This window comes from Peromyscus californicus, unplaced genomic scaffold (assembly GCF_007827085.1).
Source record: "Peromyscus californicus insignis strain IS unplaced genomic scaffold, ASM782708v3 Scaffold_23__1_contigs__length_62951481, whole genome shotgun sequence".
NCBI lineage: Eukaryota > Metazoa > Chordata > Mammalia > Rodentia > Cricetidae > Peromyscus > Peromyscus californicus.
Genome location: NW_026294534.1, coordinates 57,615,669 through 57,640,698, shown reverse-complemented (window position 1 = coordinate 57,640,698; position 25,030 = coordinate 57,615,669). Strand labels below are relative to the sequence as shown.

General features: G+C 42.1%; 1 protein-coding gene across 4 annotated transcripts in view; it reads left to right on the top strand.

Annotated features, from left to right (window-relative positions):
- The window catches only part of Csgalnact1 (chondroitin sulfate N-acetylgalactosaminyltransferase 1), a 334,889-nt gene that overhangs the window by 74,752 nt on the left and 235,107 nt on the right, over window positions 1-25,030 (top strand). For all 4 annotated transcript variants that reach the window (XM_052752410.1, XM_052752408.1, XM_052752407.1 and 1 more), the window contains exon 2: window positions 7,937-8,051. The gene's annotated coding sequence lies outside the window, so the exon portion shown is untranslated. The remainder of the gene's footprint in view (window positions 1-7,936; window positions 8,052-25,030) is intronic.

The following is a 25,030-nucleotide window of genomic DNA, read 5'->3' as shown; positions in this document are numbered from 1 at the left end:
GGCATCATATACATTTCCCCCCTAATCTTTTCTGACTGAATCTGCTTAAGTATATAGAAATGATCTATTTATACATACATGTAGAGATGTACATATGTGCATATTTCAGTACTGGATTAAATCCAGGGCCATGCACATGCTAGGCAAGTTCTCTACTTCTGAACTACATCTCTGGCCCTAGAAAGACTACTTTTGAAAGAATTTAATGTCTTCCCCAACCAAATACTTTTGGTATTTGATCACAAACAATCAGGCCCCTTTACCTTTTCCTTCCCTTTTGAAACCCATTTTTGAAGTGGTTTCTGGAAATAAAATCTTGATACTATAAGAACTGGATGTTGTCAATGGCCTTGGCCATTCCTGGTAGAGTTTCTCATCACAATGATTGTGATTCAGGGAAAGCAGGGTAAACCAAGGTAGAGATGCACAGTCTGCAAAAATTGTTATTGAAAGCCAAAGTGTGAATCATAGAGCACAAATGTGTCTATGGCATAGATCTGACTCTGTAACTTGATCTCTCATTGAATTTGATAGCTGCTTATCAGGGGTGTCTTAGGGGATGCTGTCTTCATAGGAGACTAACTGAGTTTCACTGTATGACATTCACAGGCAAGCTCATGAACGGGGGATTTCCTTGAGGTTTGCATGTTTGCCTGGCAGCCTTCTACTGTGGACATGGGAGGCCCTCCTGCATCCATCTGCAGAGCAGGCTTGTGCTTATCCCTACCTGTGTTTTCAGAAAAGACTGCTTAAACCACATCCCTACTGCGGACAGAGTGGCATGTCTTGGGCTCAGCTGCCACACTCAGGCTTTGTTGTGGTGTGTCCTTGAATCACACAGAAAAACCGAATCTGCATCTGTGACTTATCCAAGGTCCAGGCTGCTCTTGCTTGAATATGGTTTTGCATTTCAGTAGTGTGATCTGTGGGTTCTCAGCCCCAGGTGTCTTAATGAGTACTTCTGTGAACTCTCGGGCCAGCGCGCTAAGTAAGGAGGGCTCAGAAGGGTGATCCCAGGTCTGAGGTGGTGAGAGCAGTATTCTTCTGGATCTCCTGTATGGGTGTGGAACACAAACATTATTCCCAATGGGTATAATACTGCTCAGTACTGGTTGACAGCTTGTTTCTAGTTAAGAAGAGTCTTTGGAGAGGGAAGAATGTTAGTTTGAGAATCCATTACCAACTTTCTGATTCCTTTCTTGGCATACTACTCAGAGATGGGACCACCCCTAACACTTGCTCCTATTTAATCTCTCTCTCTCTCTCTCTCTCTCTCTCTCTCTCTCTCTCTCTCTCTCTCTCTCTCTCCCCCTCTCTCCCTCTCTCTCTCTCTGCATGCATGTGCGTGGGGGAGGGGAGTATGTATACATATCTGTGACCATAGGTCCCCAGTTTACGTACATATGATTCCAAATGGCTCCCCTTTCCAACCCGATGATGTGGTTTAGGCCTCAAAGAATTGGCAGGTGCTGTAACAAGTATTAGGGAGGGTAATGTGGCCTAGAAGATGGAGTGGAATCTGCTGGGCTCATCCCGAAAGCTCTGTACATAGATATGGTATAGCTGGAGGAGGTATCAATGGGACCCATGATGCCTGTTGCCTAGAGCATGGGCATAGCCTCTTGGCCAACCTAAGATATACAGATTAGTGTCTCTATGTGAGCGGAGAGAGCAGGTGTGAGGTTGGAGCTGTGTCTGGGAGGTGAGAAGCTAAAAGTAGTGAGGTCCATCGCTCCAGACTTGAGAATGGTGGAATGTGCCAAACTGATTTTAGGTACAAACTTTCATGGTTCTGGATTTGGGCTATGTACTGACAAATTTATCACTTATCTCATGTAGGCCGAGAGGATGCATCCTATATCTTTCTTTCTCCCCTCTCATCTCTGTCTCTCCTGGGCCCCTCATGCCTCCTGCAATGCTGATCCAGTGGTGACAGAGTGCTGCTGTGATGGAAGGCCTGGGGAGCACCAAGGGCAGAGGGCCCCCCCTTCCTCTCTGCACATCTGTTGTCCTCTGAGTCGACCTTCTGCTCCAGGCAATGCCATCTTTTTACTCAGTTTCCATTCTCATTTGCTGGACTTCCCTTGCCTGAGAGTTTCTTTCTTCAGCTGCCCTGGCATGGGCAGTAGAGGTCTTTACAGGGAGGTGGGGGATGCTTGCCTCGTTAGGTCATTGCCATATCTGGATCCTTTAATGGTAGAAAGAATTCTGTGGGTTCACACGGAAACTATCTCCAACAACACTTTCCCTGGAGAAGGCGCATGTCTAGTTTCAAATACCTGATTTATGAGCGAGCTTTGGAATAAAACGCGCTTGCCATTGTGCCGGTGCTTTTAGACTATTTTAGCATCTGCGAAGGTGCTCGGCATACTCGGGTTTCATAGCTGCACTAAGTCTGCTTTGAGTTGGAGACGCCTGTTCCAGCTCCAAACACCTGAGATTTTAGTTCACCTCTCTCAGTTTTACAGGTTAGGAAACAAAGATCAGAAACCACAGAACGTCAAACAGAATCATCTTGGGAACCAGCTTTCCAACCCCATCGTGCCCCTCGTTATTACCATCAGACTCCAAGGCTGCCATTTGGGTCTCTTGAAGGGTCTGTGTGAGGCCCTGTTTGTGGGTCAATAGCACAGGGAGGTGGGGAGGGGGACATGAAGGCCTGAGCTGCACACGGGGATGCCCAGGGCTGATGCTGGGCTCATCTGTGTGTGAGGGTGGAGGGTGAAGGGTGGGGAAGTGCCATCAGAAACAGCTTCTTGAGTTTAAATGTGGCCTGTGGGCCATTTGATGAGTCATGCCATTCTTGTCAGTATATTAAAATGAGAGTCTTCTGTCTATGGAGTGAAATTGCTACAATTTTTTTTATTGCTTTGCAGCACTTTTGCATATATACCTGTTGTGGAATATTTGTTTAATTAGGCAAAGATGTGTTACATTTGTTTATGTTGCAGAGTATTACTTTAACTATGTGAGGGTGTGTTGTGTTCGTTTGTGCTGCATTTGTTTAATTATGTAAAGTTATGATGCATTTGTTTCACCCCGTCTGCTTAAAGCACCTGATTGGTCTAATAAAAAGCTGAACAGCCAATAGCTAGGCAGGAGAGGGATAGGCGGGGCTGGCGGGCAGAGAGAATAAGTAGGAGGAGAAATCTGGGCTTGAGAGAAGAGAAGGAGGAAGAGAGAACAAGGGAGAAAGAGAGGGACATGCCTGGGGCCTGAAGCCAGGCAGCCGCCAGCCAGCCAGACATGCGGAGCAGTGAAAGTAAGATACACAGAAAAAAAGGTAAAAGACAAAATGTAGATGAAGAGAAGCAGGTTAAGGAATAAGAGCTAGTGGGACAAGCATAAGATAAGGCTGAGCATTCACAACTAATAAAAGTCTCCTTGTCATGATTTGGGAGCTGGTTGGTGGTCCAAAAGAAAGTCCGCTCCATATATCATTACTGGGAATGACAACATCCATTCCTCTGAGCTTTGTGGAATCATTTCCCATGCTTCCAATTGCATAACATCTATGTGGTTGTTTCCTCCTCTGTAAACAGGGATAATGAGAAGGCCTATTTAATCCGTTTCTCGGGACATGACAGTAGAAATGGAAGATGTCCAGCTCTAGACTGGTCCCTAATAGGCAGGCATCCCTTACCCTGTGGCTTCTATCAGTGTTGAAGCTGTTATTGTAACCAGGGCTTCTTGCTTACTGCCAGGAGTCTCTCTCCACTCCCTCACAGGCTTCCTTGACTCCCTGGAACCTCCTCAAGCATTTGGGGGTATTTGCTGCTGTCCCAGAGGAATGTGTATCATGTTCTGAAGTTCTTTTCTTCATGGGGCAAGAAGTATAGAAGTTTTCCTTTTTTTCATTTGTCACAAAATAAGACACAGCTGTGATACTTCCCTGTTGCCATGGAATCCTATCATCAGGCTTTTATCTTGATGTATCTTTTGATAGTAGAAGGATCTTCCTTGACCTCACTTACCCTCTCCATTGAGTGCCTTATTGGTGTCTACTTCCTCCAGACATAACCAGTGACTGCTTACCCATGAGCATGAGATGAGGTCAAGCTTTACAGAGGGGGCTGCCTACCCTTCTTAAACATTTGCTGAGCTAGGGCCAGAGATGGTTAGAAGAACTTTCTGTTTTTACAGAGGACCTGGGTTCAGTTCTCAGCACCCACATGACCACTTACAACCATCCATAACTCCAGTTCCAGGGGATTCAGGGTCCTCTTCTGGCTTCAGTGGGCATCAGGCACACATGTGGTACATATACATACATGCTGGCAAAACATTCATATGCATAAAATAAATTAAGTGGATTCTAAAAATAAATAAAAACACTTACTGAAATGAAATTCTTTTTTAGACAATTTGAATATTTTGGTCATCTGTAAGTTTTAACATTCCATACAAAGGAATCCTACCTAACTCCCATCAGTTGGCAAGGCCCCAATGCTGAAGAAAACATCTACATAACTCATTGACCATTAGGATGTAGAGTTGGTGCTTACATAGAGCCTTCGCTCCCTATGTTTTAGAATCTATGATACACAAAGGTACTCTGCATACTACCAAAAGAGAAATTTATACACCAAACCAGCTATAAACCCTTTGATCTACAGTAGTGTCCCGCCTGCAAGATATGCTAGGGCAATGGTGGCACAAAGCTTGTGGGAATCATCAACCAATACATGATCTCACTTAAGGCCCACTCCATGAGATGGAACCCATATCCACCTACCACTGCTTGGTTGACCAAGAACCTGAGACTAGATAGTCCAGGGACCTAAGGTAAAATCAAATACTACTGGTCAAACAATCAAAACAAAACAAAAACAAGAAAAATGTAGTAATAAAGTGACTCCTAATGACATTTTGCCATACTCATAGATCAGTGCCGGTTCAGCCATCATCAGAGATGCTTCCTCCTGAAGCAGATGGCAACAAATGACTTGGAGCCAGACAAAATACAGAGAGTGAGAGACCTCAGAACACATAGCCCTACATAGGATATCTCCATCAAATCCCTCCTCTCAGAGCTTGGGGAAGCCCACGGAAAAGGAAGCAGAAAAAGTGTAAGAGTCAGAGGGGATGAGGACACCAAGGAAACAAGGCCGTCTAAATCAACATGAGCAAAGCTCATAGGAAATCAGAGAAACCGAGGCAGCACGCACGGGACCTGCATGGCTCTGCACCAGGTCCTCTGTATATATTTTATGGCTTCCAGTTCAGTGTTTTTATGGGATTCCTGAGTGTGCAAACAAGTGGGTGTCCGATTCTTCTGTCTTTTCTTTTTTCCTCCCTTTGGTTGGTTTGTTTTTTCAATTCTGATGTATTAGTTTTTGTTTTATCTTATTTTATTTCACTATTGGCCCCTTAGAAGCCTGCTTGTTTTCTAAGGGGAGACAGGAAGGGAGTGGTTCTGGATGGGAGAGGAGGTTGGGGGTGCTGGGAGGGGAACCAGAATCAGAATATATTATTTAAAAAAAAACTACTTTCAACAAAGGTAAAAAAAGAAAAATGCCGTCAGTTTTCCAGTCTAAACACTGCCACACTTTGTGACTTCTTCCTCAAACTGTCCACATCTCACCACCCTCCACGTTAGTGTGACTTCTTCCTCAAACTGTGCACATCTTACCACTCTCCATGTTAGCTGGTGGCCTTGCTTCTTACTTCACGGATGAAGAGAAAACATTCTGAAGACTCCAGTCTGTCCAGGGAACGCTAACTCACAACCCATCCGTATCCCTCCTGCCAGACACCGATTTTCTCCTTGCCGTCTTTTCTCCCCCCTCTCTGAGCCCACCCCATCCTGCTCGGTCCTCTCCCCTCACACAGATCCCTCTTACCTTTCCACCATTGATTTTCATGGTTTTATGGATCAGTCTCTTCAGAATAAACAAATAATTTTCACCTTCAAAAATAATTCCATTTGAGTGAAACCTCCATTTTCTTTCCTGAGTTCCTAGTCAAAATCATGGGGAGGAAGATGATCCTGGGGGCACTCACCATATTGTTCTGGTAGCTTCAAAGTTGATACTTTCTGTTTAGACTTTTCCCCAGAACTCAACATCTTCTGCATGTTGAATATGTGTTTCAACTTTCTATGTCCAAAGATGAATTCTGTTTTCTTTTTTGCCAGCTCTTGTGATGTGAGCCTGGCTGGCTTACCTGGTACTCCCTTTGTGGTCCGGGCCAGTCTCAAATGCCCAGCTGTTCTCCTGTCTACCAAGGGCTAAAATATAGGCATGCACCACCATGCCTGCCATCCAAGGATAAAAGCTTGTTTCTTGACTTTTACTCCCTCCCATGGTGTGTTAGTTATTTTTTCCCATTGCTCTCAAATATTTGACAAAAGCAACTTAGGGATGAGGAGTTTATTTGGGCTTACAGTTTGAGGGTACAGTCCAACCTGGTAAGAAGTTGTGGTGACAGGAATCCAAGGGAGCAGGTCACATTGCATCTACCAGAAAACAGATATAGATGAATGTTGTGTGCCCAGATCCTTCCTTTAAATGTAAAGGATGAATGCAGTCTGGGACTCCAGGTCATGGAATGGTACCATCCACATTTAGGGTGAGTCTTCCCTCCTCAGTAAACCCAGTCTTGAAATTTCTTCACAGACATCCTAGAGGATTGTCTCCTAAGTGATTCAAGAGCCTGTCGAGTTGACAATCAATTTTAACTATCACAGGTGGTCTTTTCCCATCTTAGCAATGGGCCCTGCCATTCCTCCACTGTTTAGGACCGGAAACTAGGAGTCATCTTTGACTTTTCTCTTTACCTTACATTTCATTTCCAATCCACTAGCAAATCTTGGTTGTTTTTTCAAAATATGTATCTAAAATGTGTATTTGACACACTGTCATTTTCTTTTACTCACAGAGCCGTAATTGCTCCTACCTGTCCCCTGCTTCCAGTCTTTCCCTCAGTCTGTTCTTCCCTCTGCAGTCAGCTCACATCAAACTTTATTTAGCCCTCTCCCCTGCTGATGACTTCTCTCCCTGTGTAGAGAGGTGAAGTTGCCACAGTGCCTTGTAGCGTCGTTGGAGATCTCTAGCCATCCCTGTTCCCACATCACCCCATTTCTTATCTTCCTCATTTGACTCTGGTCATAGCGCTCTAGCCATTCTTTGACTCTTTGATTGTGTCCCTGTAGGTTTTTGTCCATGCTGTTCCCCTAACTGTTTCTAAGGACGTTCTGCCAGCTGTCTGTAGGGCTGGCCCTTTGACCTGTCTCCTAATCTCTGCTCAAACATCTCCACAGAAACCCTGCCCCTCCCTTACTCCCTTTCTTCTCTTACTTGTCAGTATTCACAGCACTCATGGAACTTGCATTGTATATGTTTGTCTGCCTCCTGTTATTAACTCTTTGATAATAAGCTATTTGAGTTTCTTTATTCAATGCTGTATTTTGGGTTCCTAGAATAGCACCTAGTATAGAATAGACTGTACATACTTGGTGAATGAATGACCTGAAAGACAAATGGTATAATCTTAACCAAAGGACAATGGTGCAGTTATTTCTAATCTTTTCCAAAACACTGTATTTTAGGAGGAGTGAAGACATGAATAATAACAAGTGCCCTTGGGGTTATCACCATAGGTCTGCCTCTGTAGTCCCCAGTAGGAACCACCTACTTGAAGGAGATGAGTTCATTTCTGGCTCCTACATACTTTAACTTGGTTGTTTGGGTCCCATAAGACCATTTCTAAGGATAGATTTGAAAATTAAAGATGGGAATACCCAACTTTCATTCTTGTGTCCCATAGTACATCTTGAAGGAGGTTAGGGCAAAGCAGTTCTGAAGTCAGTGTGGACCACATTGTCCATAATGAGGATGCTCACTGTATTTTCTCTTAATCACGGAGCCATAACTGTTCCTATCTGCCCTTTTCTCCCAGAGATTCTTCCTAATGCTATCTGTTTTATTGTGAACAGGTCCCTTGAGCACGAATGGCAGATTGAAGAGTTGTCATGTGAGAAACTCTAAACAATCGTTTCTGTGTCTGGAATCCTCAAATCTTCCACTTCATTGCCTCTGGAGCATAACCAGGTTGGTGGTGAAGGTTTTGTCTTCATGGTTTTTCTCATTGGTATGACAAAGTACCTGACAGTTTAAAGGAGGAAGCGTTTATTTCAGCTCACAGTCTGAGGGTACAGTCCACCAGGACAGCAAAGTAATGGCAGCTAGTCACTTTGCATCCACAATCAGGAAACAGTGAGAAAGGAACCCTACACTTTCCCTTTTATTCCAGACAGGCCCCCAGCCTGTGGAATGGTGCAACTCATACTGATGATGGGTCTTTCCACCTCAATGAATGCAATCTAGAAACTACCGCCGAGGCATATTTAAGAGTTTGTTTCCATGGTGATTCTAATCCTATCCAGATGGCAGTCAATATTAATCATCATAGATTTAGTAGATACACAGCTAAAAGACTTAAACCCAGATACCCAGTGTGGACTCTCAAACCCTCTTTATCTTGTAGCTAAGTCCATTTGCAGTGAGTGTGTAAATTGACCAACTGAATCATCCATAGAAAGGACAATTGGCCTGCCAGGGTCGGCTTCTCTGTACTTGGTCAGGAGGATGTTTGCTTCCCGCCTCTCCTAAGGCTGCATTGTACAGGAAGAAATAGTTTCAGAAGGCTTTTACTTCCAGTTAGCACTGGACTGGAGGGTTCTGACGATGTTAGAAGCATGAAAGGCAGTACTTACAACTCAATGTCTCCTATTGCCTCCACAGAGAAGCTATTATTATTCAGTAGCATGTGCCCATAATGAACCATCTTATACGACAAATAAATGCTGTATTCTGTTGACATTTTTCTTTTTATTTTTGGAGTGTAGACTTCTCTCATTTGCCAAGCTTTGTACGAGTCTTATTTAGGCTTTCTCTTTTTTTTTTTTTTTTTTTTTGGCAGTATAACTTGTTTCTTTTAAAAATAAGAAGTTTAATAATGCTACGACTAGAATTTAAGATGCTTAGTTTATAAACTATTAAAATCTATTTCTCTTTTAGATTTCAAGACCAAAGCATTATGTAATTGTCACTTTCACATGACTAGGAAGAGGAATGATAATGAAAGTGTTTCCTGTATTGTCTCTACAGGCTACTTAGCATTTATTCAGATATTCATAGTATTCTTTAGCTATACAGATTGCATGGTGGTTTCCGTATCTTAAGGCATTAAGAGATGCATTGCCACCTTATAAAGAAGGTGCTAAATATGTCTGAGATATGACTCACCCTCTTCATAGAAGGAAGCTTCAGTGGGAGGAAATGTTTCCAGGCATCTCTAAAGCTGGATGGAAGGCAGCATTCTTCATGAACACCCTGCAATTTTTTGTTATTTATTAACCCAGTGGGTAGTCATGGTTTGTTCCTCTTTGTACCAGTCTGTGTGCTATGCAGGCACTTAGGGTAGACTTCTCTACTATAAGGAGTATTTCTGCTACAGAAAGAAGCCGATGGTAGAGCAATGGGGAAGCCAGAGCACTTCTGTGGAGGCTGATGAAAAGATTGTCATGTGTGGGTGGTTGAAAACCTTCACAGGAGAGAGAGAGAGAAAGAAGTCTGAATTGGAGCTCATTTGAGAAACTTCTGACTTGTGTATTAAAGTATTGATATACGTAACTCCATGCTCCTGAGTTTGTATTAACTCACATCTTTACTTTTCTCATTACACACACACACACACACACACACACACACACACACACACACACTCAAAAATAAGAAAAATCTAATTGCCTTGTAGAGCAGAACAGTTAAATAATATTGTGTGCTTATGAAATGGAATTCTCCAGAGTCATTAAAAATCATATTGTAAAATAATATTTAATGATTTGGAGATATGATTACCGTATTTTAAGTGCAAAATAAAAAGTATGACACAGAAATAAGACACCGGTTTGTTAATGTTGTGCTCTCAGTTTGTCTCACTGAATACGGTAATAATCTGTGCTTGTCCTTCCCGCTGTTCCTGCACCCCCAGTGCGCCTGTCCTGCCTGGCCCTTCATCTTCCTGCAGTATCTACCACGTTCTAACAAGCTGCCAAGTTCACTTGTTTCTACCAATTTTTACCATCTTTATCTTCTGATGGAATATAAATTATTAGAGGCAGAAGTTTATATATTTTGTTCACAGTGACTCCCCCAAAGCAAAGGACAGTCAATGTCCTATACATAGCAGCTAGAATAAATATTGATGAGCAAACTCACGGAGGAAATGTGGTTAAAGTATAATATGATTGGCCATACTTTCATTTTTCTGAATTTTACATTTTCCTATGATAAGCATTTTTTTCTATAATTAGAGGGGAGGAAGGCTACACATAAATTCTTCATATAGATCTAAAGAGGTAGTTTTTGGGAAATGTCTGAATGTATGATTAAAGATGGCAGAGTCAAATCCTTGGATGCAGAGAAATTTTAGTACCTTTTGTGTCAGGTCTGGGTTCTGGGCTTGTCTAGCCACCTGGTCTTAAATCTACCTCTGTTTTCTCTATCCACCGCCTCCATCATCTCCCTCTCCTGTGCCCACATGCAGGTCCTTGGACCCTCTGCTGAGGCCTGCCCCTAAACCTTTGTCCATGCCTTCTCCTTCCTAGGTTTTTGTTGTTGTGCTAATTATCATTTCACTTTCTGCATTTTCTTCGAATGTCAGTTTGTATCCTGCTCTTTTTTTTTTTTTATGTCTTTCTGTGCTGATTCTTGCTTCATCAATTTTTGAAGTTCCCTGGCAGCTGTGGAGTATGCCAGGCCCTCAGAGCGATGCCTCCAGCTGTAAGGCAACCATGTTTATCACCGCGTTAGCTAAAGAGGCCAAAAATCTGCCACCAGTGGGAGCCCAGTGGAATCTGGCTCCATCTATTTTAAGCCAGAAACCAACCATAGAAACACTTAGAGCACATATGCTTTTCTTGTCTCATGTGTTACTTTTTATTTTTTTTTCCCTCGGTGAGCACATGACAAGCTGTTTAAGAAAAAGCTTTCTATTTTCTACTTTTCTTGTCTTCAGGAGTGCGGAAGCCCTTCTGGTCTCAGAGTTACTTCCATGTGTTTTAGTTAGTGGATACTTGGATTCCCATATAGAAAATAGACGTTGTTTCTGACCTTTCTCAGATGGCATTAGAGTAGTTTAGGGGGACTTGAGTGCCTTTGGAGACTGTATATATATACATATATATATAATATCAGATTCTTATTAATATTTTAAACACTAATAAACTAAAGTGAAATATTCAAGATCAAACTTGGTTGCTACAACCTCCTATTAAAATTGTATCATTTTGTTCAGAGGTATAGATTGATTTTGAGGAAGAAGGATATTACATAACAGAGTTCTCAATTGAATAAGGACTTATTGAGATTCTGCTGTTTATTACTGCAGCAGGCAGTGAAGGAAATTGTAGAGATCAGCTAAAAATGGTCCACGAACAATACAAGCAAGAAAGATCTATTGTTGAATATTTCAAAGAGGAAGAGATTACTCAGGTAAGCGTGCGTGGATGTTGTGATAAAGACAGAATTATGAAAAGGTTAGTAGGTGTAGGCTGTAGACTGGAGGAAACAAAGGATTCCACATGTGGATGAGGAAATCAAGAGAGGAGGGGAAAAGGGCATTCATGGGAGGCGGCCTGTTGCTCGTGGGCAGGACTTCAGGGAACAGGCAGATGAGGCGGAGGGAGATGAGATGGAAAGGCAGGTTTCCTAGTGTCATCTCTGTTGCTATGATGAAATACCTTGATCAAAAGCAACTTAGGGGAGAAGGGGTTTATTTTATCTCACAATTCCAGGCTGTATGCTATCACTTTAGGAGAGTCACAGCTGCAGGCGCTGGAAATATCACATCATATCTAATGTCACCAGCAGAGAGAATGCATGCACACATACCTAGTACTCAGAGTCTTTTCTACTCTTATACAATACAGTGCCCCAAGCCTGGGATAGTACTGCCCAGAGTTGGCTGGGTCTTCCCACATCAATTAAGGAAATCAAGACAATCCCTCGCAGATATTCCCATGAGCCAAGTGATCTGGATAGTCCTTCATCAAGACTCTCTTTGGAAGTGATTCCAAGTTGTGTCAAGTTGACAAAACTAACCATTTCCACAGAGTTAGGAAGCAGATGGAAGGAGGGCTTTCAGGCTGAGGAAGCACCTCTATGTTCAGCCTCGTAAGGGACCTTTGTAGGTTCAACACCAGAAATGAGGTTTGAAAGAGAAGGTTTACAGGTTTCACTGTGTTTGACAAAACAGCTAGAGGCTCAGTGTTGTTGGTGTTTGACAGTGTCTTTCACCTCATAATTCAATTATTAAAGGAAGGCCCAAAACCCGAGGGCAAGAGCTGTTCATATTCAGCATTATAAGGCTTCTCCCTGCCTTCTGTGATCCTGATAACACAGTCAGACTACAACCTGGATCCGCAAATTTACTCAAACGACTATTAAGAAAGCAGGCATTAATTTTAAATGGCTGTTTTATCAAAGCTATGTAGTAAGAAATCAATATGCTTTTAACAAGAGTTGGTGAATCTGGATGCTAAAAAATCCACTAGAGCTGGGACTATGTGGTGATTTCAGAATGGTGTCAATATGATCAATAGGGTATAGATGTTCAGCCAGTGTTCTGATATGGACGCTACTTTAGTGTATTTCTTTGTGCACAAGTTGTTTCATAAGCAATAAATAGTCATCTGCACCATTTTGAAATGTATTGATGAAAGTCTAAACATGGTTACTGGAAGAATATAAATTAGGTTTATATTATTATTATTATTATTATTATTATTATTATAGTTTTCATAGTATTTCAGTAGGGTATTCCTGTCAAAGGTTATTTATAATAATTTTATTATTTCAAGTAGATTAGCCACTTAGATGTGTCGAAGTAAGTCTCTGAATTTGGTTTTATTCATGAAGTCATGTGTCAGTTAAAATTTTCTTGTATTATTTAAAATTTGACCATATTCATTACCTTTTTAAAAATTCTATTTGAAAGAAGTGTATTTTAGAATATTTAGTGGTATATTTAGAAAAATAATTAGGGGACTCATGTCAAATGATGATTATCTTTCTAGAAGTGTGTGTGCATGTGTACATGTGTACTATGTGTATGTGTGTGTGTGTGTGTGTGTGTGTGTGTGTGTGTGTGTGTGTGTGTGTGTGTGTGTATCTGAGATGGGGACTGAGTGAGCAGAAAAACAGGCTGAGATGTGACTGACCCTATCTTAGGGTAGTTCTAGAGAAGAGGTGACATTGAAGGACTGGAGGAAGGGTGACTTCCTACTACTTTACAAACCTTGAGAAGAGAAGCTGGACCAGCAGTGGCCCAATGGGTAAGAAGATACTGCTTCCAAGCCTGATGACCTGAGTTCAATCCCCAGAACCCATGCGGTGGAAGGACATAACCAATTTCTTCAAGTTCTCCTCTGACCCCCACATGAGAACTTTGCTACACACAAATAAGTAAGTAAGTAGATAAATAAATATAATAAAAATGAATGGTGGCCTTTTACCATACCGTGTTTGTAGTTTTAAAGAAAGATAGAAAAGTGTGCTCGTCCAAACCACTTTTCCTCATGTAGGTTAGCATGTGCACACCCCGGTTAGTTTTTCCTCTCTTACAGTGTTTCCAGATTCCATTTCTAATATTTGAAATTTAAAAATTTTTTACTTCAACTTTACTAGTTCCATTTTCAGAGATTTTTCACTCTGATCCACACTTTAATTACATTTGTTTTAAATATTTAGTTGGAGAAAAGTCCCATGATCACTCATAGAGTTTAATACTTTTTTCACATGTTTTGTTGAATGTTTGAATTCATGCCCATGCTTAATGCTCCTGTAATGAAAATATATGGATGGAATAATCTTCCATTCCATGCTCTGTTCTGTGAGTTATCGTGATTTATGGCCCATGATTTTCACATTCTGTCTGATGAGGCAGTAAATGATCTTTTCAGCTTTTTGAAAGTGCTCCTCACTCGAGGGGCAGACATTAGGTTTTGAGTTTCAAATACCTTTTCCTTACTGTCATTTAGTGATTGTGCTGCCTGAAAGGCCTTGACCCCTTGCTGTATCAATCATACACGGCTCAAGGGAGGTGTCACAGACAGAAGTCTTTCACTGTCGTTCATTATTGCTCTCGCATTGTGTCGATCAAAAGTTAAATCACCCCATTCATAATATTCTGAAGTAGGCTAGAAATTAGCACACTTTGGAAAGAACGTTTTGGCAAATGGAGTGAAAGGCTGAGTGGAATAGGGAGAAGCATAAGAAATTTTGATGTTTTTCATGGAAACCGGAGCATGTTATTTAACTTTTCTGGGGTTCTCTTCCCGTACTGTGAGGTAAAGGCAATAGATGGGACACTTTTCATCCCCACCAGATCTCCAGCTCTGCCATTCTGTGGCTGCTGACAGCTGGTGGTGGTGGTGGGGCTTTGAGCTGTGGAGAGTCCTAGGCATCTTCACTGCCTCCAGCTTGGAGACATGGCTGCATAAGCCTCAGAGGGCAGCAAGAACTTCCCGGTATTTGCAGGGACAAAGAACCGAATTTTAAAGGCAGCGGAGTTATACTTGTGAAACAACTTGAAGTAACTCTAAAAGGAGTTAAAATAACCTAGATATGGACTGCCACACAAGAGCCATCATGAAAAAAATACCTAAAGTGGAATCTTCAACCAGAAAGATGAAAAGTGAAGAAATACAAAGTCCTGGAAATTTCTGGAATGTGGTTTTATGAGCATGGGTGCTGTTGACCTTGTCCTGGGGAGGGGGTAAGATATGGGGAAGTTGAAGTCTTGTATTTGATTGGACAGTGGGGATGTTCTTTCTACCTGGCAATTATTCATTATCACCAATGCAACAAATCCACTGCTTCATGTGATATGTTGAACTGGTGCATTCGGGACCATCCATGTCTTCTGTGGGGAGAACAAGGGCTGCGTCTTCTTAGGTTCCTGGTTCACTCTTGGTTCTGGTGGCATATGGAATTCTGTGCTAGACTGCAGTTCTACCCCTATGTTGTAGCTCAGTTGTGAAGTCTGGAAGACATTAGACTCAGGCAGGGGGATTTCAACATTGGCCATGAGAAAAGAACAAATGTCTACTCAAAGTCTGAGCATCTTTCCTTGTTCCTTTCTGTTGAGTTTTTTCTTCTATTTGTTGTCTTAGGAAGCAAACTGTTTATAAACACACATCTTATAAGCAGTTAAAACACTATATTAAAAGCGTGAAAGAGCCATTTTGTTTTTAAAAGCTCAATTCAGCAGTGAATATTTTACAAATAAATTTGCCTTTTATTTCCACAAATCTTCAAATTGATCCATCAAGGTGATTTGAAGCAGAGTAGAAACGCTATTTCTTTATCTAGGAATTCCATAAAAGCCAGTGATATCTTCATTCTGCTCTTAGATTTACAGCTCTGAAAAACGTTTTCAGTGTAAAATGTCAGTGGGAGTTACTTTTGGGGCAAGCAGATAAGTTTCAAGAACGACTGGGATAAAATAGCTTCATTTCTGAGAACCTAGACTGAGCCATTGTGCAGGTACCTGGCAAGGTCCAGCCTGTGACCTGGCAGTGACTTCCTTGGCCAGCTAGGAGAAGTCCTTGAGATGAGAACTGGGAGTCTCAAGAGTGAGTAGTATCAGTTCTTGTCTTGTATACAAAGTGACATTGCCCATCATTTTAACATTGCCAGGATCTGCTCAAATCTGAGCCTGGAAATGATGTTTAGGACCATAATCAGAATCAGACGGAGAGAGCTGATCCATGGTAGGAAGAAAAGGAGGATTAAGAGCAGAACAAGGATGTGGAAGGAGGGAGAGGCGAAGGAGAAGGAAAGAAAAAAGGAGGAGGAGGAGGAGGAGCTTTGTGTCTGGTGCTCAATCAGTTCTCATATCTCAGATTCCTTACTCAAGGACTGAAACCTTTCACACAATAAAAATACAGCAACACACACACATACACAGACATACACATACACAGACACTCACATACTTATGCACACATACAGAGACACACGCTTGCACACACACAGACACAGACACACAGACAGACACACACACACACACACACACACTCACACACTTCCCCCTAAGGCTTCAGACAACACACAGGTTCCCTACCTTCCTCTGATTCCAACTGGGGACCAGGCCTCATCCTTTGATCCAGGTTAGAGCTGCAGAAGCTCAGGGGAGTGTGGCCACCCCAGGCACACCATGCCTGGTGTGTCAAGAAAGCTTCTGCATTCTTCAGGACACTCTCTCCCCAGCCTGCGGAAGTGTGTACTGTGCCATTTGGAAGGGAGTTCAACATAGGAACCGCTCACTTGAGGGATAAAGAAAAATTAGGATGTTCAGTAATCAGCTGTTTTAAAATTTAAGATTTTCTCTGAATATATTTACTTGTAATGAGTGATTTTCAGTAATTTTTGTTTTTAAGATTTTTAAAGATGGGAGAATTAAAGGGAAAAAAAACCACCCAAAGGAAACAGTTTTTATAGCATCTTATCCTTAAACTACATCAGAAAAAAAAACTTTTTATTACTAGTTTTTAAAATTAGCATATAAAGTGATGGATTTCATTACAACATTTGCATATATTCTTTGTTCCTGTTGATTACCCCTACGAGCCTCCCCTGTTCTCCACCCCTTCCCTCTGGTCCCCTCCTCCTTCAATGACCCCTCTGCTTTGATGCCACGTGTATTCTATTACTCCTCCACCTTTATAGCCCTCCTCCGCCCGCTTTCATATCTCATGCCCCATATATATATATATATATATATATATACATATATATATATATATATATATATATATTTATAAAGCACAAGCTCTAGGATCCCCACCCGAGGAAGTGTGTGAAACTGTTCTCTGGAGTCTGGCTGAGTTAACATAATGATTTCCAGGTCCACTCACTTTTCTGCAAATGTCATGATGTCATTTTCTTCACGGCTTAACAAAATTCCACTGTGCACGTGTACCACATTTTCTTTATCTATTTATGTGTTGATAGACCTCCTGGCAGGTTCCATTTCTTACCTATTGTGAAGAGTTCTGTAATAAACATGGATGTGCAAGTACTCTGTGGTAGGTCTGAAAACTTCTTTGGGTATATATCCAGCAGTAGTGAGCTGGGACATATGGTAGTTTCAGTTGAATTTTTTAAAGAAACCTCTATACTAATTTCCACACTTGGTGGAAATTACACCAGTTTATACCCCGACTAGCAACGGGTAAGGGTATTCTTTTCTAGCAGCGTTGTCAGCATTGGTTGAGATTCACTAGGAGATGAACATAACCTATAGTAAGTGCAGGCCTCATCTTAAGTCATGGAGGATAGAAAACAAAATCTGTCTTCAGGATGCCGTTCTCTTTTTAAGGTGCTGACTTGCCTGTGGGGAGGAAACCGCGATGAGTCACGGGAACCTTAACAGGCTCAGAAAGCACATCCCTTTGTTCTGTGCTTCCCTTTCCAGGCATCTGTAGGACTGGGATGTTTTTCCTTTCCTCACAGTACATGTGCCCAACACAAGAGTTTCTGCCCCTGGGGTCACCAAATTCTCTCTTGGGAGTGGTCATGTTGTAGGGGGGAATGACATTAATTGGGTGGGGGTGGCATGGTAGCTCCCTCACTCCACATGAATAACCTCATCAGCTCCCATTTGCTCCCAGTGGATGGCAATGGAGCCAAAGGAGAACATTGCTAGTGTTGGCCATTGTCACTGAAGGGTGGTAACCAAACGAAGGGCTCCAGATGTGTTTATTGCCGTACTTCAGCGGCCATCTGCAAAGGCAGCTGCTTTCCTTTTCACTTACGGTTTCCTATCAGGAAGCAGAAACTCAGAGCTCACTAGTAGGCTTCCTCTCCGAGGGCAGTATTGTCCAGAGCAGTCCTAGCTGTCAGCTGTTGAGGATGATGTGAACCTTTTAACCTCGGTGTCACACCTGCCATGTGGCTTTGACCTCTAAATCAGCAAGAACACCAAGGCCAGGAGGTGATGCTGCAATTGTTTTGGTTGATGAATCTCAGCAAAGAGCTGGGGTTGGGGAGAATGGGGAAAGGTCATTTTAAAGTAACAGTAGAAAGGAGGTTGATATTATGGGGGACAACCTCAAAACACCTAACCTCTACTCCTAGAAAGTTAGAGTGAAAGTTAGTGCTGTGGGATGTTCTGTATGGCAAATGCGTTGCTGATTGGTCAATAAATAAAACACTGATTGGCCATTGGCTAGGCAGGAAGTGTAGGCGGGACAAGGAGGAGAATAAAGCTGGGAAGTGGAAGGCTGAGTCAGAGAGACACTGCCAGCCGCCATGATGACAAACAGCATGTGAAGATGCCGGTAAGCCACGAGCCATGTGGCAAGGTATAGATTAATAGAAATGGATTAATTTAAGCTGTAAGAACAGTTAGCAAGAAGCCTGCCACGGCCATACAGTTTGTAACCAATATAAGTCTCTGTGTTTACGTGGTTGGGTTTGAGCGGCTGTGGGACTGGCAGGTGAGAGAGATTTGTCCTGACTGTGGGCCAGGCAGGAAAACTCTAGCTACAAGTTAGGAAGAAGAGTGAGGACTTATTTACTAGACCTTGAAAGATCAGGATGAAGTTAATTATGAAGAGACATATCCCACCAAGAGGCCCAGAGCTGGCCTATGAATGTTGAAGAGGGTCAAGACACGGCCATGAGTTTATTTGTGAGTGACAGATGCATGACTCCTGGAAGAGGCATGGATGCACCTCTCAGTTTCATAGAAAGTGGTTGCCAGATAGTTTCTCTTGCTAACAGAATCTTCCATGTGTTTATCACATTAGTTTTATAGAGTGTAACATGAGAACAGAGCACGAACATCCCTAGACTCCTTACAGTTCAGGCTGCATGTGGCTGTAGCATCCCTAGCGCTATCTGAAAGGTTGTTTGGAAAGTCCTAACTGAAGCATGAGCCATGGTCCTGGCCCTTCTACATATACTATCAGGCTGCTGCATTCCTTAGATGCCAGGCAGATTTCCACTTTCAGTTTTTCTTTTCACTTTATAAATAACTTTTTTTGGTGCTTCATGGCAAGCATGCAGGAGACTTTTGCAGCATTTTATTGAGATTCTGGGCTGGGTGGTAGATATCAGGAGGGACCTTCCACTCAGTGACGCATCTTCATATTCTCTGAGCAGAGTCTTTACCGGCTCTCTAGGCACCACAAGGCCAATGGAATGAGACTCCGTGACCTCCAGCTCTTGATTAGCAGAGTGACCTGTGTTCCCTCCCTGGGAAATGAAGACATTGCACCATGTTGTGGGGAAGTACCCCACTCTTTTCCTGCATGCAGAAGGGAGAATTTTCTTCCGGGAAAATAACACATGGATGTCTCTGGGCTCCTACTTCTCATCTCCATTGCCACTCCAGGTGACATTGAGTATACAGGGAAGACACAGTTGCCTTTAGCTACCTAGAGCCCATCATGAGCAAGAGGAGGGCCTTCCTTCAATACCTACTATGCCCTGTATGCTGACATATCAATTAATTCAGAATGTCAGGCATTTTAGGTATACTGAGACCAGGAGATTCTGGTTTGTTGTACGGTGACCCCTCTACAATCAGATGGCAACTGGGAAGTGTTGGCTTTTCCCACAGTTTTGAAAGATTGTAATCTTCAGGAGGATGTGGCACCGTGGTATTACATAAAGATTATGTAGCTGAACCCTCCTTCTGCCTCTCATCAGCAGTAATGGAAGGCTATAATTATCCCCAATTTATAGATGAAGAAATTGAGGCTTAGGGAGATTGAGTAATTTGCCTGCAGGTTCCATAGTTAATAGCTAGGTCTGTAACTCCAGTTTATCTGGTGCCCAGACTAGATAGACTCTTAGATCTGCTGAATCTTCTCATCTTTATACTCTGTTTCTCTTTGGCCCCACAGCAGGATGTATTGGATAACACAGTAGGTCCTTTAAAGATGTCTGTATGGAATTATGGGTAGGAAGATGAACTTCAGAGATCAGCAGATTGACCAGTTCCTAAGCCATCACCTGGCTATCCCAGCTGTAAGATGTATTGTCTTGTGACTCAATTTCTCCATCTATAGCAGAGGGGCAATAACAGTGCCTACCCTAGAGTTAGTTGTTAAAACATTCAATGAAGTTCTACATAGAATGCAGTTAGAATGAATCAAGTTTTTGATTAACATTCAATAAATGTGAGCTATTATTGTTATTTTTTTTAACCATAGTTTGTTGTCATCTCAGGCAAGAGAATAGGTAGGCACTTTGTGGATGGTAAGAAACACAACTCTGTCCCCTTCTGAACATGCAGTATTGGAAGGTCATGTTCTCCTGGTGTCATGGCCAGGAAGACAATTCTCCAAGCAGCATATTAAGTAGGTGCCCTGATGCCCTCAAGTCAACTACAACAGGAGAAGCTGAAGGACTTGCCAGTTTTCAGCCCACAACTAAGACATAGATTAGCTTGGGGTGTGTGTGTGTGTGTGTGTGTGTGTGTGTGTGTGTGTGTGTGTGTGTGATACTCTTAACATGAAAAAGGAAAATTATCCTTAAAACCAATACCCAATTTTGTTGAAAAAGACCTTTATGGTAATTTATAACATCCAGGAAGATTTTGTTCAAAGATTTTCAGAGTCATTGCCAGTACAGTGATACAAGTTCTGGGAATTCATATGACGAATTGTTTATTCCTAGCAAACATTCAATTTATTAGAAGTCCGATTTGTTGGAGAAGGCTTCATAAGAGGTTGAACTGGCAAGGAGGATGAATGACTCCTGCTGGCACAGCAGAGTATGAGGACACCCAGACAGCGCGGGGAGCCCGAGAAGAGTCTGGCCGAGTTCGTTCTCAGCGATTCCTCTTCTTGGCTTTTCTTGGTAACTACTACCTTGAAACACATCTTAAAAAAAAAAAAGTATTGTGAGCTGAGTGTGGTGGCGCATGGCTGTAATTACGGTACCTGTGTGCTAGACAATGAGGAAATCAAGTCAACCTTGGCAACATAGACAGTTCCAAGCCAGCCTGGGCTATATAAGACCCTGAGACAAACAAATCAAAACAGCAAACAAAGTATTAAGAATAGTTTTATGAATCATTTCTGCTGTATTGAACATGGAGTGGCTGAAACACAGTTTGGAGGCCAAGAAGCATATACCTAAATGCTGGTGGTGGACTCTGTCTGGTAGGGCTCTGATGAGTGCTGTTAGTGCCTACAGAGGAGATGGCTTGCCAAAACATCTGTCCTCTCCTGATAATGCCAGAGATGAGTGCTGCAGAGGAAAGGCTTTCATTTATTCCAGGAAAATGATTTCTACCAATCATTATTTTTCAAAGAGATTGAACCATACCGTTCTATAAAAATCATTGCCCTGAAATTTATTTGATTCTTACTCAGTGTATTTTATTCAATTTGTTAGCTTACTGAAGACATGTCATACTTTTTTTTTCTTTCTTTCCAATTCCTCATACTCAGATGATTTTTAGATTTTATTTTTTCAGAGGAACTACAGAAATAATTTTTTAAAAGTCTCTGCCTTGGGACTGGAGAGATGGCCCAGGAGTTAAGAGTGTGTACTGCTCTTGTAGAGGATCTGAGCGCAGTTCCCATCACGCATATCAGACTGCTCAGAACTGCCTGTAGCCCCAGCTCTAGGGGATCTGATCCCTCCACAGACACTTGCACTCAGGTGCACATACCAACACACAGACCAAGCTATACACATAATTAAAAATAAACTAAATTAAAAGTTCTCTACCATACAATCATTCGGTCACATTTGATGGCTGTAGAAAACAAATTGTCTACTTGACACTTTTCATTTTACATTTAAAAATTATCTTTCGTTTTACATTTATGAGTGTTTTGCCTGAATGAATATCTGTTTGCCACTTGCCTGCCTGGTGCCTGTGGAGGCCAGAAGAGGGCATTGTATTGCCTGAAACTGGAGTTATAGAGAGTTGGGAGCCACCATGTAGATGCTGGGAATTGAACCTGTGTCCTTTGGAAGAGCAGCCAGTGTTCTTACTTGCTGAACCATTATCTTTCTAGCCTCTGTTCTTGGCACTTTCTAAAAATAAGTGACTTGATTTAAATATTTGAAGATTATTTACATTTTCCATTTTAAAGATGGAGACACTGAGGAAAAGTAACTCCTCCTGGTTGCTTAACCCTGAGTGGGTGGGGTCACTGTGATTGGACTTAGGTATGTGTGGTGGGATGTTTTCTCTCTTTCCACTGAGCCATAAATTCATGGTATAAACTGGCTCCCATTTCAGTGTTAAACATTTAGTATACTTAAATGCATTTCCCTTTTGTTTTCAATTCAAAGTTCACTACTGTATTAACAGAACACGTCCTTGTAGGAAAATGGTGAGCATGTCCGGTTTCTGTTATTCATTTTTCATTTGGAGGAACAGCTGGGAAACATTATGTCCAATGACTGCCTCTGACTTAATGACTCAGGTTTGTGTCATAGTGTGGGGCTTCTCACACCCTCTCCAAGCCATCACGAGGAGTGCTTTTGGAGACTGCTGAAGAAGGCATGTTTTTGTGAGAGGAGCACACCAGGAATTTCAGAACTCACTGCTCAGGAGAGGAGCTTATATCCCTGTGGGAGGAACTGAGCCTCATCTTGTGTGAACCATCTAGACTGATTTCTCACAAGGAAGCAAAATTCCCCTAGAGAGGAAGAAGGAGGAATCTGGGTTACATGTCAGACTATCACAACTACAGCCGTTGTGATGGCTATTTTTTCGTGGTCAACTTGAGTACATCTGAAATGAACTAAAACCCAATTATCCGGGTACACATGTGAGGGATTTTCGTCTTAATTTAATCATTTGAAGTAGGAAGGCCAACTTTTAATCTGGACCTTTGGAGGTATGAAGATACACCTTTAGTCCAGATCTTTTGAGGTGGTAAGATCCACACCTTCTGCTGGCAGCCTACATAAAGGACGTGGAAGAAGGAAGCTTTAGTTCTTGGATTGCTCTCTCGCACTCTCCCTTTCAAGTCCATTCCTTCACTGGTATCAGAGCCTACTTCTCTGGGATTCTGAGGTGTACTGAAGACTAGCTAAGATGTCCAGCCTTGTGGACTGAACAACTCCTGGATGTTTGGACCTTTAATTGGTAGACAGCCATTGTTGGAGTAGCGGGACCACAGTCTATAAGCCATTCTAATATGTGTGTGTGTGTTCAATATATATTTATACTATAAATTCCATTTCTCTTGAGAACCATGACTAGTACAGCCTTTATTATGTTCTTAATAACTACATGGAGATATGGGTGAGCGACTGGGTGGAAACATAGAAGCTCTAGAGAAATGTGTGGCGGAAGATCTCATTAGATTCTAAAATTGTTTAGGTGGAACATAAAGAAATGGGGCTGGATGAAGGCCAAGAGCAGGACCCCGAGGCACACACAGCCATAAAAATGGAGACTGCAAGGCAAAGAACAGGCCCCAAAATTCAGAGATGAGAAAGTTACAGCTGAAGGAACACCCATAATGTTCATGAAGCAAGATCCTCAGGCCCTAGCAAGCAACAAAGTATTTGTTAGATTCATTTATAAAGATTTCATAATATGAAAACCGACAGAAGATGACCACTGACTGGAATTGTAGGTAAAGGAGGAGCAAACTAGAGAAGTGTTTTGATTTGGCTGAGGAGGAGGGCTCATGGTTTCATGATGTGGAGCAACAGATCTGGGAGGTGGGACATGTTAGAAGACTGGAAGGCTTCAGCTGTCATCAGGTCATAATTCATTTCTATGGTTGTAATAAAAAGGGTGAGCTTGGGCACTCTCTAAACTATCTAGAGATACCACATCTAGAGAGAGGAAGCTAATGCAGAGAGCTGGTTGATAGAAACTGTCAGAGTTCCTGCTCTGTTGCTGTGATAAAACACCATGACTAAAAAAAAAAAAAAAAAAAAAAAACAAAAACAAAAAAACCTCATAAAAGAAGGCATGTAACTTGGCTTGTGGTTTCAGGGGGTTAGAGTTCATGATGGTGGAGTAAAGGAAGAGATACGAGTTCACATCTCGATCCACAAGCAAGAGTCACAGAGAAACACGGAGCATAGTGAGTCTTTTGAAACCTCAAAGCCCATTCCCAGTGATATACCTCATCTAACAAGGCCACACCTCCTAATCCTTCCCAACAAGTTCCACCAAGTATTCAAGCATAGGAACCTATAGGGGCCATTCTCATTCAAGTCACCACAGAAACATTTGAGGGTACAGGGACACATAACTAGAAGGCCATGGGTCAATAGACATTGACATCTGGTTAGCTGAGTGGGGAGCATGTTTGAAGGAAAACCAGGACTTTTCTTTGCTGAGAAAGGGGTCAAGGGTCCACTGATTTTGCTTAAGATTATTACAATAAATGAATGGTAGATACCTAAGTACATGGTCAAAATATGATGGAAAGAGGGAATTGAGAGAAATTAGAGAGGAAAAACTGAAGGAGTGAGATTCCGAAGGGGTATATGAGAGGAGTGAAGCATCCTATGAATTAGCCAGGATGGAATCAAGACTGGTGAGATGCATCTGCTTCTAGAGATGTGCAGATGGTCACAGTCAGGGAATACTTGATTTGGTACATAATGGCCCATAAGTTATATCAGCTCACCCACTTTGACCTAGAGCTTTGAAATATGTAACATTGGAAAGTTCCTGCTGGAGTTTGATGTAATTTTTATTAGAACATTATCTGTGTGTGTTTTGGGTTACAAGAATAAGACTAAACTTTTCATCCGGTGGACCCTAGACCACCTGATAAAACTAAGACAGGGAATGGCAGCTTCAGAGTACTCCACCCCTGTACTCTGTCTAGCCCTGGGACCATGTTTCCCTCTGCATTCCTTGGTATTCTGGTGCTGTTGATTCTTTTAGAATCACTTAGTAACTCCTTTTCTCAAGGATTTTCAATAGTCCATTTTTAACATACAATTGGACATTTACACAAACTCACACCACTTGCTGCCCAACTTTGCTGAAGACACACAAGCTAGGCACAGGG